General features: G+C 45.1%; 1 protein-coding gene across 13 annotated transcripts in view; it reads right to left on the bottom strand.

Moving 5' to 3' along the window:
- Window positions 1-13261, bottom strand: part of LOC122217186 (phospholipid-transporting ATPase IB) — a 609544-nt gene that overhangs the window by 263648 nt on the left and 332635 nt on the right. The gene's annotated exons all lie outside the window — the stretch shown is intronic.

Raw genomic sequence — 13261 nt, 5'->3', positions numbered from 1 at the left:
CATAAATATTTGAGCACCTATAGTAAACAAAGTGACCTTAAACATTTCCCTTAAAAAAAAGATATTGTTATGTGTACAAAAAGGGACCATAAAGTCTGAGCTGAAACTCAAGTTTCAAAAAAAAAATTTTTTTTATGTTTATTTTTGAGAGAGAGAGAGAGAGAGGGAGAGAGAGAAAGAGAAAGAGAGAGAAAGGGAGAGGGATAACGCAAATAGGGGAGGGGCAGAGAGAAGGAGACACAGAATCTGAGGCAGGCTCCAGGCTCTGAGCTGTCAGCACAGAACCCGACTCGGGGTTCGAACTCACGGACCGCGAGATGATGACCTGAGCCGAAGTTGGATGCCTGACCAACCGAGCCACCCAGGCGCCCCTGAAATTCAAATTCTTTTAACAGCTTCGTTACTTTATTTTCCCTTCTCATTTCCCAAGTCAAATAACCAAGGAAGACGCCCACGACCTGACATCCATTCTGCATTAAGTTTATGTCAGTATGCAAATCCCTGAACGCGCTAAACAAGTCTTCTGTGTTGTCACTGGAGCTTCCGTTTTTAGGTTTTTAGTCTTGAGTGGGCTTTACCCTTAGCTCCTGGAGAATGACACAGAGAACGTCGCTGAGCATCGCACCTGCGGCTAGAAAAATGAGGAGTACGGATTACACTACCTGGGTTTTAAAGTCTCTTCTGGAGAGTACATGCAGTGGGGACCCTCCCGGGTACTGAATGGCACTCTGATAAAGGTCACAGCAGGAGAAGGAGAGGTCACACCCACAGTGTGGTGGAAACAACACAGGGCACAAACTTTATAGGATTTAGTCAGCCCTATGCTTAGCATTCTGTCAAAACCAGAGAAATTTATTCTTACACTATTTCTCTTTTACTAAAATATCCTTTTTGGTGCACACGTACACACATACAGGCACACACACACATACACATAAAATAACCTTACGAAACTGAACTAGAGGATGAAACTCGGGCTTGTGTTTGTTTGCTTAAAAACAATCATATTTAAAAAGCATAAGCAATAAAGTTCTACTCGAAATGGATCCTGGCACTTACTTCGCTCGTGCAACATTTGCTTCACTCCTTAAATATTACCCCATTACCATACCTTTGTATGAACTAGATCTTGGCTGAATTCATATTTACCTTTATATGCAAACACCCCAGCGTGTCCCCAGTCACTAGGGAAATTCCACACTCAGTCACAGAGCAGATACATAGCTCAGGACATTGATGGATTTAGACCAAGCAAATGAGATTTCCCAAGTCCTCAGAAGATAGTCCTGAGAATTATGCCAAATCAAACGTAAGCATCTTATGTCTGGTTTTTAGAACCAAAACAGGATATAAATAGAGACAAGTTAATGGTACGATTTACTTTACGTTCTGGGCTGGCTTCCCTCTCACCAAGCATGACACTTTGCATTGACACAAATCAGCTTGCAGCCTAATGGACATGGTTTGTCATTAGCCCCAGGACAACAAGTGGGGAGGCGAATCATGTGCCATCAACACTCCCGCCTAATCCGTACGATTCCAAAGTCAAATCAGAACAGGTGGGTCCCTGCTCTAGTGCTCTCCTGCGTGTGTGTGTGTGTGTGTGTATTCCTCTCAGTCACATAACAGAACCATAAAATCACTGTAGTTTTCTCCAAAGGTGTTAATTTCCCTTTCCCCCAGCTTTACTGAGATGTAACTGACATGTAACATTGTATAAGTTTAAGGCATACAACATGTTGATTTGGTACAGATACACTGCAAAATACAACATGTTGATTTGGTACAGATACACTGCAAAATGATTACCACCATCGTCTTAGGGAACACCTGCATCATATCACATAATTGCCATTTCTTTTTTGTGGCGAGAACATTTAAGATCTATTCTCTGAGCAACTTTCAAGCATGTAACACAGCATTGTTAACTTTAATGGCCATGCTGTACATGAGATCCCCAGAACTTATTCGTCTTACAGCTGCAAGTTTATACTCTCTGACCAACACCTCCCCTTTTCCCTACTCCCCGGCCGCTGATAATCACCATTCTAGTCTCTGTTTCTAGGAGTTCGGCATTCTTAAAGTCCACATATAAGTGCTATCATACGCTTTCTGTCTTTCTCTGACTTAACGACTGCCCTTTGTATTGTCTGCAGGGAAATGGCACCACAGTCTTAAAAATGTATCTAACATCTTTTCCTCTGAAAATGCAACCCGTGTCCAATTAGCAAAGATAAGAAAACTCAGGTATCTCCCTCTGGATGAACATACTTTTAACTTCCCTGTATGCCTTGTAATGAGCTTGTTCTTACAAACACAGTCTGATGCACGTTCCTCTCACCACAGTGGCTTTTGAGATTTCTAACCAAGGTCACATAATAAGGACACAGCTGGGTTGGGATCAATGAGGCCATCTTAATTCTCACTCTAAGTATCAGCCTGCTATTATCTTTTAGTTGTTAACGTCACCGATGAAACCGAAATGATCTCATCATGTCTAAATATGGAACCAAGTGCATAAAAACGACATTTGTCTTTCCTCCATCTCTGTCCCTTCAAAAGGGCTAAGGAAAGCGCATTCTAAATGAAATGTCTGAAAACACATTTGTATGTGCAGCGTGCATTTCCCGCTGGCATTCTTGACCCCACAAACCTGCATATTTGGCTAACACACACATGTGGGGGGGGGGAGCAGGAAAGAGCGAGCAGGGCGGGTGAGCGCCACGTATCTCCGTTTATTTTACTAGGGACAAAAACAGAGGGGAAGGAAGAAAAATGTTCTAACTACAGCTTCGGGGCTAAATAAAATCTACTGCCTTCAGAGTGGTTTTTAAGCTAAGGAACCGGAAAGAATCGGGCAACTGCTCCAGAAAATTCATACTTGGGGTGAATGGACCGCGGTCTCTTCCCTCTTATAAGGTCAAGGCACATATTGGGGCATGTTGCTTGATAACAATTATGAAACCAGAGCCACAATAGAAAGCAATAAATGACTTTAAAAGTTTCTACTATGCGAAAAGGCAGTATATGCTTTTTCTTTGAATAGATGTGGTCACAGGATTAGCTTACATCCTACGACGTTTCAAAAACTTTCCTCATAACCCGCAATATGCTTTCCAAGGACATTCCGTCAACGAATAAATCAACTGTTAACTGATGGGATACATGTTCCTCGGGGGACCTTCACCTCATTCATCAATATAGGTTTTCACAACTAATTAGCATTCTTGCTAAGGTTCAGAAAAACTCAGCAACAGGTGAAGTGGATGAAATTGATCAACTTGCTGAAAGCTTCAGAACAAATCGCTGCAGAACGGTCGGCGGTGCTGCTCGACACCTCAAGACGCATTTGCCTGATGTTTCTTTAAGCTTTTCCAGTCCCACGTCTGCCAGAACCTGACGCAACCCCCAGCACCACACGTGAAAAATGTGACCGGTAGATTCCACATGTCAAAGCGAAGCTATGTCCTCACGTACTGTGGCCACCCACAGTGGGAGCAAATCTTGTTATCTCGTCCGCATCCTCAAGCTTGCTCTCTGAGCTTCCTTTCCTGTGACCCCAACCTCCACCACTGTTAGAATCCTACAAGAATTTCTCCTTCGGGACACCGTCTCCTTTCGTATTCATCTCCTACAGCTGCCACCACAAAATGGCATAAACTGGATGGCTTAGACGAGAGAAATGTCTGGTCTCACGGTTCTGAAGCTGGAAGCCTGAGGTCAAGGAGTCGGCAGGCTCCTTCTGAGGGCTGTGAGGGAGAACCTGCTCCATGCCTGCCTCTCTCAGCTCCTGGTGGTTTAGCAGCAATCTTCCTCGGCTTGCAGAAACATCATGCCGATTTCTGCCTTTGTCTTTACATGGTGTTCTTCCCATGTGCCTGTGTTCAGAATTCCCCTTTATGGAAGGGGAGGCCTACTGGACGGGACACACACACAAGTCAGCCCATAACGCCCCCTACCATCTTCCACGTCTTCAAAAATCCCCCACCTCCCAAACTAGAACCTGACTCCCCCAGGAAAGCCTGTGCCACAAAGCCACGCCCGCCCCTGTGTGCACGACACGTTGCCCCCATGTCATGTCCTTGAGATTAGAAGGGCAGCAGTGGCCTTCTCTTAAACTTCCAAGGACCTTTTCCAAACCACTGTTTCTTCCACCTTCTCTAAAAAAAAAAATCCCTGGTTATGAGGTCCCAGTGCATATTCCTCAGAATAAATGACCCAAAAGATTCACCACCAGTAAGAAAAGTGGGGGGGGGGGGATTCAAGCAAGTCAAAGCCTTGGTTTCTAACGAGCCCCTGCCTTGCCACATAACTATCTTGTGACGAAGCACACGTGTGTCCCTATTTGTTACCTGCTTGAGTCACACGGTCGTTGCTGACATTAACAAGGTATTTTAAATACGTACCCCATCTTATATACCTCAGAGTCACGTTGAGGACTTTGACTTTCAGAAATATCCCTAAGAAAGGCTGCTGAGATTTCCATCGGTAATCACTTAGCCCTCCTACCACAAAGAATGAGAAGAAGGCAGGATCCTGCCCTCAGGTACGGTGGACTTAGAGTCAGGCATCTCCAGAGCCTTGTCAAAACTCAGTGAAAGGGACAGATCCCGCCTCAGAACACAATTCTCCTGATTCCTGGGTCCAGTGCCTTCCCGCACGTGTCATGACATTGAGCCCTCAGTTCGTGAAGGCTGCATTTTACTTGAATCAGTAACTAAACTTCCCTAAGCTTTTAAATTCAGGAAAATTTTGCTTGCGTGTATGTTTCATTTGTCTCAGGGACACTTCTATTTTGGATACTCTGCTCATTAACTGCTAATTATGACCAAGGGAGATTAGCAATCCCAATATTTTGAGAAACTAAGCAACAATCTGATTTCAGGTTCACACATCATCAGCATTCTTAGAATGTGAAATTTACATCCTGGACTCATCCACATTTCCATCATCTTCTAGAAGTTCAACTACTTCTCTTTGTCTGAAGAGAGAGTTTAAAAATCAACTTTTTTAAACTCTCTCTTCAGACAAAGGTCTTGCCTGTAAAACTAAAGTATGAGAACTCATTTTATTTTTTAAAAAATGTGTACTGTTTAGTCTTATTTTTGAGAGAGAGCGGGGAGGGGCAGAGAGAGACAGGGAGACAGAGAATCCGAAGCAGGCTCTGGGCTGTCAGTGCACGTGAGATCACGACCTGAGCCGAAGTCGGATGCTCAACCGACTGAGCCACCTGGGGGTCCAAGAACTCATTTTATTCTTAAAAATAGCTATTTTCTTACATAGTTCCGAAAAGTCATGTGTGTTCGTGTCTGATTTTTAAAACAGGTCTACTGTAGCTATATTTAAGAAAAGTGAATAAGCGCTGTCTTATGGAAAGAAAGGAATACTTAAAGACTGGCTTTCTTGTTTTGGCCAGATGTCTGAGATGCTCACATTTTTCGGCCTTCTAGGATAAAATGTAAAGGTCTACCTGATAGAAGCACTTGACATTCTGTATCGATCACTGACACATCAAATTAGCTTACAACTCATCCAGCGGGACTAAACATCCATTTGCATACTAGAAAGTCCTACAGCTGAACAGCCCCTTGGCTTCCACCAATCAACATACGTGAGACTATCTTTCCTGCCAACCTGGACCTGCTTGTTTAACCCTCTTGTGGGTGTCACAGTGACACCTGCTCCACCAAGGCCCCGCGGGAAGCCATCTGCAACTTCTCTTGCCTCCTCCTTGGATCTTCAGCCTGATTTCGCCTCCCAGGTTTCCTTGAGGCCCATCTGTTGTTGACCAACCCCAGTATCAGTCTGCATTCAGCCCTTCCTCACCTCTGCTGTTACACTCCCATCCTCCCTGGTGTTATGTCGGTTTCTACCAGCGACCGCCTTCTGGTCTCCTTAGCTCCTCAACAGGGAAATTATGGAAACCAAAATAAACACCGCTGACTGTCCTTTCTGCAGGCCAAACCGTCTCTTTATTGCGGATGAGCAGCGTAGGTGGCCCCCAATGGTCCGTCCACGGCAGTATGCTTCGGGGTCCGGTGGATACTGGCACGTACTGTTATTCTTTGGCACTTTGTTACATATTTCTTCTGTTCATTGAGCTTCTGCATTTCACATTATTTTTCCCCAGTTGCATGAGTGTGCATTTTACAAGCTGTATCTCATTTTGTTATTTCCTGCCTATATTTTTAATCTCCTAAAGGCATAATTATAATATTTCTGCCCTTCCACGTTTTTGAAATCTCCTCTGATTTGGGATCATCTGCCAACTTCATTAACGTGAAGTTTACTTCTCCTTAAATAAAACGGGAGACGGCATACAAATCCCAATAACATCAAGCTCCAAGTGGTAAACTTGCCATTTTTGTTACATTTTATTTACTGTCTCTCTACGATTTTCCATCTGTGTGGCTCTTCTCCAAACCAAGTTGAACTTATTTTGCAGTGGAATAGGGTCAAAAAGTGCTATTAAAAAAAAAAAAAAAAAGAAAAAGAAAGCCTCCTCCTGTGCTATGCGAAGGCTGTTCTCATCTCTCAGTTTACCCGGTTATAGCGTAAGAAAGAAACGGCCACAGGTTTCACACTTTAAGCCTTTCTGTCCCTGTTTCCATATGATTTGACCGAGGGAGAACAGAATTTCCCTTGCAAGTAAGAGCACGAGGTCGAGAAGCTCCAGGCAGGACAGAGAAGCAGTCGTGCGGGATGCGGGGAAGGCCTCTGATGAACGGCTGTCCCCATCGCCCCCTGACACACCGCCAAGATGCCTAGCGACCTGTTAGCAAGCGCCACGGAGGGTGGCGTCCAGGCTCTGACCAGGAAGGGCTTGTTCAGACATCGGAGAGAAACGCCGGGCCATGTCCTTCCCCTCCTTTAACGCGTGGCGTGACTCTCCTGCTCCAGAGCTCAAGAGAAAAGGAAGAGCTTTCACCCGCCAACTTCCCGTGCCAACCCACCTTCCACACCAGCACTCCCCAACCAGGTGAGAGCAGCTGACGTGCAACGAGCCCAATTACCAGCGTGCTAATCTACACCACTTTTAGACCTCGAAAGTTTTACGTTTTCGTGTTTCTTTTTAAAAAGAAGAGCAATGTTCACATACCCTGGGCTGAGCAGCCGTAACAGATGCAGCCTTATCTTGCCACCTCATTAGGGGAAACAAACAACTATAAATCTTGTGTTACTTCCAGAAAGTTGTCAGCTTGAAATCAAAGCTGGCGGGGAGCCAAGTGGCATGAGCCCTCGATTCCAGTCTTTTTGCCTGTAGTTCTTCCATATGTAAATTGAGAAACTGTTAGCAGAAGCAAGCCAGCTAAAAACAGATGTGTTTAGGGGACACAGACACGTTCGAGGGGCCCTCCAGGCCCGGCCCCCTCCCTACCCTGCTCACAAATCCCTTTTCCTTCCTCTTCTGTGTCTCCCCCACACCCACACGCTTTGCCTCCCCACCTTCCTCCCATCGCAACACATTTTTATCATTTACTACCGGCTAAGTTCTCGTGCCCAGCCATGGCGGTAGACCTCAGAATGAAAATACGGGATATAACAAAATTCCACAGCCCTGCAACCTTCCTAAAGATTAAACCATAGCGACTGTCGGAAAAAGACATGGGGCTGGAGGAGGCAGAGACCGTAGGATCGGACAAGACAACGGGGATACCGTGCCTGTGCTCCAGATTGGCAGTCCCTGTCCCTCTACTTGTGAGAAGTCTCAGCGACATGGGAGTTTAAATCCCAGCCCGCCACTTACTGGGGGAAGGGGGGGGGGGTGGCATCTTGGTTTTCCTCATGGATCAGAGAGAAATAATACTTCTGAAATCAGAGGGCTGGTGCCCAGATTAAATGAGGAGCTAGCACACGTGATGCTCTCGGTCCAGGGCAGGAGACGGTCTTCAGACTCAGCGAGGAGTGTCGTGTTTACAAAGAGCGTTGCCTGGTCTCTGCAAGTATTCGGGATGGTTTACAGGAGCGGGGTCGGCTGTAGGTTACTTCTAGAAGGGCGGCTCTATCTGCATACTGGCAGACCTACAGGTAGCTCATTCTTCTTGGTCCAACCAGAAGGGATCCTCTTAAGTTGGGATGTCACAAAATAATCAAGAGAATGAGCTAGGGCCTGGTGGCGGTGGGGGCATGGTTTTTAAAAACCGCACACAACTGCAAGATGCAAATACGCGAGTCCGTGTTCTGGCGCTGGCTTGCGTAATCTACCTTTGCAAGGGTCTGTTTCCTTATATTTACATTTGGGGTTAAAAAAAACAGAAACCACAACAAAAACAAACCCATGCCCTTACTTGCTCGCCCTGTATTTACCTTTCAGAGTACTTCTGTCCTTATCATGCCACAAAAACTTCCCTCCTACCGAATATCATTATCCTAGCACTTAGGTTATGTCAGCTGACTGTGATGCACACCCCCTAACACTGAAAACCTCTCCCCACTCTGGCTTGACAGTGATCTCAGTTTCATTTGCCGGTTTGTCCTCCTCTACGATTGCTGGTCTGCATTCCCCAGGGCTCTGTGTCAGGTATATCCAGAGAGCATGTACTCTGGTCCACGCCTCCAATCAACTACAGTCGCCAACATGCAGACTCCACCGTCTAGATCAGGAGTCAGAAGACTACAACCCATGGTCAAATCCAACCCACTGCCCATTCTTGTGAATAAGTTGTACTGAAACACAGCCACCTCCATTTAGTTATGTGTTATCCTTGGCTGCTTCTGTGTAAAAATAGAATAGAGATGTGGGGAGACGACAAAGCCTAGGATATTTACAATCTGGTTCATCACAGATAACATTCACCGGCCCTAAATGCAGGTTGTATCCTCGGTCACACTTGTTTTTTGTCATTCCAGCTAATTATGTGGACCATGTCTCAAGACCACTCTCCAAGTGTCTCCAAGTGACCACCTATCAGCGTCTTGCCATCACGATGCACTCGGAGGTAATGGAAACGTGACCCATGTGGGGTTTATCTCAAAAGAGGCCTTCTATAACCACATCCATCCTTACTCCTGCTCTCAAAATCCCTACCACGGCCCCATCCCCACGGTTGTCTAGCCTTCTCCCGGGCTACCACCCATTCCCCCTTGGAAGGCTACTGACGCTTCCTATTTTCCTTGCCCTCCTGATTCACCTTCCTCTCAGTTCTCCTCCTCCTCCTGTCGGTTACTTGTCTAACTTAAAAAATATTTCTCACTCAGTGTCCTCTGAGACATAGCCCCTAACTCTCCACGTACACGTAACATTGCTCCTCCCTTTACATCTAACGACCCGGCTACAGCAACCAGCAACCTAGGACTTCCAAGATGGAAGGTCCAATACCCACCTTCTAGTGGAGGAATGGGACCACATCACTCAGTAAGTGAAATCACATTTTAGGTGTTGTGCTAGAACCCAGGTCGGCCATCTTTTCTTGAGTCGCCCTTGACTGTCAGATAGGACCGATCACTTGTTCCTTTCTGCCACCGCTGCACCTTGATCTTACCTGTTAGAAGGCTTACCTCGATGGCTCATGATGGTTTGTTACATTCTGTCCCCTCTACTGAACTGTGAACTCTGAGGGTAAGAGCTGCTTTAAAAAACCCTGGAGGTCCAGTATCTCACCCAGTGGTAGGGTGCAGTAGAACCTCAATAAATGCTTGCAAAGACCCTACGTGCTTTGTGAACCGTAAGGTACCACATGAGCGTCAGTCGGAAAAGAGAGAAATCTATGTTACCTAACATCTTCTGTTCGGTTTACTACCCACTTCTGATGCTATGGGCACAGACTAGAGATGGAGAACGGCCCTTGGCTAAGGACTTCATTCAGTACTTACAGATAGCCTTTCCGAGTGCTATCTTAGCTATGGGCCCGGTTCCTACTCCTGGCTAGCCACAGAGGCCTTTCCAAGTAGTACTAACCAGGAACAGAAATGGGGACTGGGATGGGGAGAAGGGAATTAGGATGGAAGGCGATGCTTCGTGTACACAACAACTCACAACCAATCCCGAAGTTTACCCACATCTTCACGTTTGAACGTACACCACATGTTGGGCGCTACGCCTGTGGTCTTCGTGGCAAGCTTGTCATGGTAAAAGAGGACTAAAAGAAGAAATTGGACGTGAAGAGAAAGTTAGAGGGTAACTGGCTCTTATTTGTTCACTGGGAAAAGGCAATGTTACAAAAGAGGTAACCAGGTGCCCCTACCTCCAATGGAGAAAAATCAAAAGGGAAGGGGGTTAAGCTGTGCCATAAGGTACTGAAATTAGGCGGAAGGAATAGTTGGCTGACATCAAAGGGTGTTAAACACTATTTGTGGTTTACAATTTTATTGTCAGGAGGTCCTTAAAACAGAGAGCATCTGGGCAGTTCTGGCTGAAGAAAGGAGATGGAACCGATAAACTCTCAAGCTACCTCTCTGGACCACAATTGATTTTTTTTTTTAATGGCTGATTTTTTCTTTTTAAGTGGGCCCACATATCAAATAGATTAAGTGACTCAATACCCACGACACCAAACCCTTTGGAAAAGAAAACTACTGAAATCCAGTAAGTGAGACGGTGGACAAAGTATGACGAAAAGAACAAATAACTACTAAATTAGCAGGAATTAAAAGCTAAAGATTCCTAATGGAAAGAATATAAATTTGGTTTTCTAATCTCTGCTTGCCGTTTACAACCTATTTAACTTGATGAAAAATGCATGCTCCAGAGTACGTCACGAAAAATAAAACACGCGCACGCACATATAGGCACGTGCAAACGAGTACAAGAAACAGTAGTTGTCTGAGGATGGGGACACCGTCAGTGATTTCTATTTCCTTCGTTGTTTTTCAAGTTCAACAATATGTATTACTTTCACAGGGGCATGGAAGGAGAAGTTACTCCCCTCCCCCCACCCCAAAATCTGTCTTGGTTTCTTTGGGCAATATAATCCTTCATGCCATTCTTTATTACGCTATAAACTACCTTCTCTGTTAATCAAAACACCTGCTGTTAGTCAGATTATTTCCTTATTAGGCATTGAAGACTTCTATGACACACACCTCCCATTGTCTATATTTCACCATAAAGGCATGTACTATTAGTCTTAGATCCAACCCGTTCAATTTTCTCACATGTGGGGAAATGACACCTCTGAGATTTAAGAAAAACCTTAGCCAACTACAATAACTCTGTATTTTGGATGGGAACAAAGGAAGGGTGGAAGTTTCGTACTACATTTTCAATAAATTTTCAATAACTTCCAAATGTTTATGCTTTCCAGGTTTATTCACACCTGTGGGACAAATCAGCATCATGCCATAATACAGGGTATGATATGTTTTCTCAGGCAGAAGTTAGTTCTTTTACCGGGATAAATTGCATATTTTCTTCATAATTTTTATCCCTTCGAGACCTGACTGATTGACTCGTAAAACACAATATCCATTCTGTTATCACTTAGTTTGTTACACTAACTCAGCTCATAGACATGCTGAAATCCATTGAAAGGACACAACGAAAAATAAAACATTTCAAGTCAAATACAGTTCCACAGAAAATAAAAGAGCACTTCTTCAAACGATTCCTTTACGGCAGTGAATATTCTTGGCCATGAACTACATTTTAAAAATAAATTCAGGAGACAGGTCATTTATTTATCTTAGGTCTTAAAATTTAAATAATATCTAGACTTTTGGAACAACAACAAATAATTCCCTGGAGATCATGTAGTCTATCCCCCTGATTTCACGAGCAGGAAACGGAGGCCTGAAGTGTGAACAGCTTGCTCAAGGCATCGTAGGTGGCTAGTGATGGAATTGCTATGTGGCCACGACCACATCTTCTGGGTCCTGGGAGTCCCGGTGCAGATGATTGCCAATCGTGCAACGCTGCTCGCCTCTGCTGTGACATTGGAAGGAACAGCCTGCAAGGGACCATCAGGACTCCTTACTTCCAAACACTATTTTTGGTGGGGGGGGGGGGGGGGGGGGAGTTGCTTCTTTCCTTTAATACCAAGGACTCGGAGTAGGGATTTCTTTCCTCTTGGGAAAAGCCCAGCTCTTTGGGCTGGGAAGAGAAAAGCTCAGTTTTATCCCCGACGTGAGGGCGATAGAACAGTATGTCTGAGGTATGTGAGCAGAGGAGCGACGGGAAGGAGGCTGGGAGGGGAAAAGCCCGTAGCACAGATAAGTGGCACATGACGCTGGGGACCTCTCCAGGACACCGGAGTTGAGAGGACACGCAGCCCACCTGGGAAAAAAGTCTAGTCGTCCGGTTTTATGTTGTCACCTACAAATCGATCGTGTTCATTTTCAGAGCCTAAAGTTTTCACAACCCTCAGGATAACGGAAATCAAGTCTTGAACGCAGACGTTCACAGTTTTGTGGCATATCTTCGAGTAGAAAGAACAAGTTGGTTGCTGTGCACACAACAATGTGTTTTCCCAGTTTTAAGTGACACCTTCAGTGAGTCACGGAACGAGCCCCATTTCTCGTGGGTATGTGTGTTGTGTGTTAGATTCTGCTGTACATCCTTCCATTTAAAAAAAAAAAAAAAATTGAAAGGAGCATTATATGCTTTTTGTGAATTTCATTACACCGGAGGGATTTTCCACCAACCCTCTGGGTGTTGCTAAGTATCTTCCATCGGCTCTTGAGGACTTAGTGCCTTGACTCAGAAAAATGAAAGTACAAGACTGGAAGGGGGTCACTCCAAATTAAAAGCATTCTATGGCCACAACGTCTGGGAAGAGGATGGGGAAAACCACAGGCACGAGAATCCAACTGGCAAATATTTTAACAATTACCGCTTTCACAGTTATCTGTATTCCCTCCTTTAACCAGTTAAACCACAAAAATCCAACAACTCCTCAACCCCCACCTTCCATAGTAAGCTCTTCTGGGATAAGGAAGTCGAGCAGGGAGTCTACTTTGGCCTTCTTTATGGCATTCACGTTAGGTCTGTGACACACGAAAAACTGCAAAGTAAGAATACAGAGCACAGGACAAAATGTCAACCCGTAAGGAGAACTCAGCACCGGGTACTCTTTGCGAGGGTGCGAGGTTGCCTATCACCGGAGGCTGCAACTTCTGAGAAGGGCAGAAGCTACCACAGGAGCCCTGTTGCACGTGTTTACTACATTTTAAACGCCCGCCGTAAAAGCAGAGAATGCCACGATTACAGCAGGTAGTCCTGACACACAGCGGGCATTTGCACGCCCAGCTAACAGTCGCGGACCACTAGTCCCTTTTGTTCTGTAGAATCAATTTGATGGAGTTGAAGACAAATCCGCCTCGATCG

Source organism: Panthera leo, chromosome A1, assembly GCF_018350215.1.
Source record: "Panthera leo isolate Ple1 chromosome A1, P.leo_Ple1_pat1.1, whole genome shotgun sequence".
In the NCBI taxonomy this organism is placed as follows: domain Eukaryota; kingdom Metazoa; phylum Chordata; class Mammalia; order Carnivora; family Felidae; genus Panthera; species Panthera leo.
This window is presented reverse-complemented; position numbering and strand designations above follow the sequence as displayed.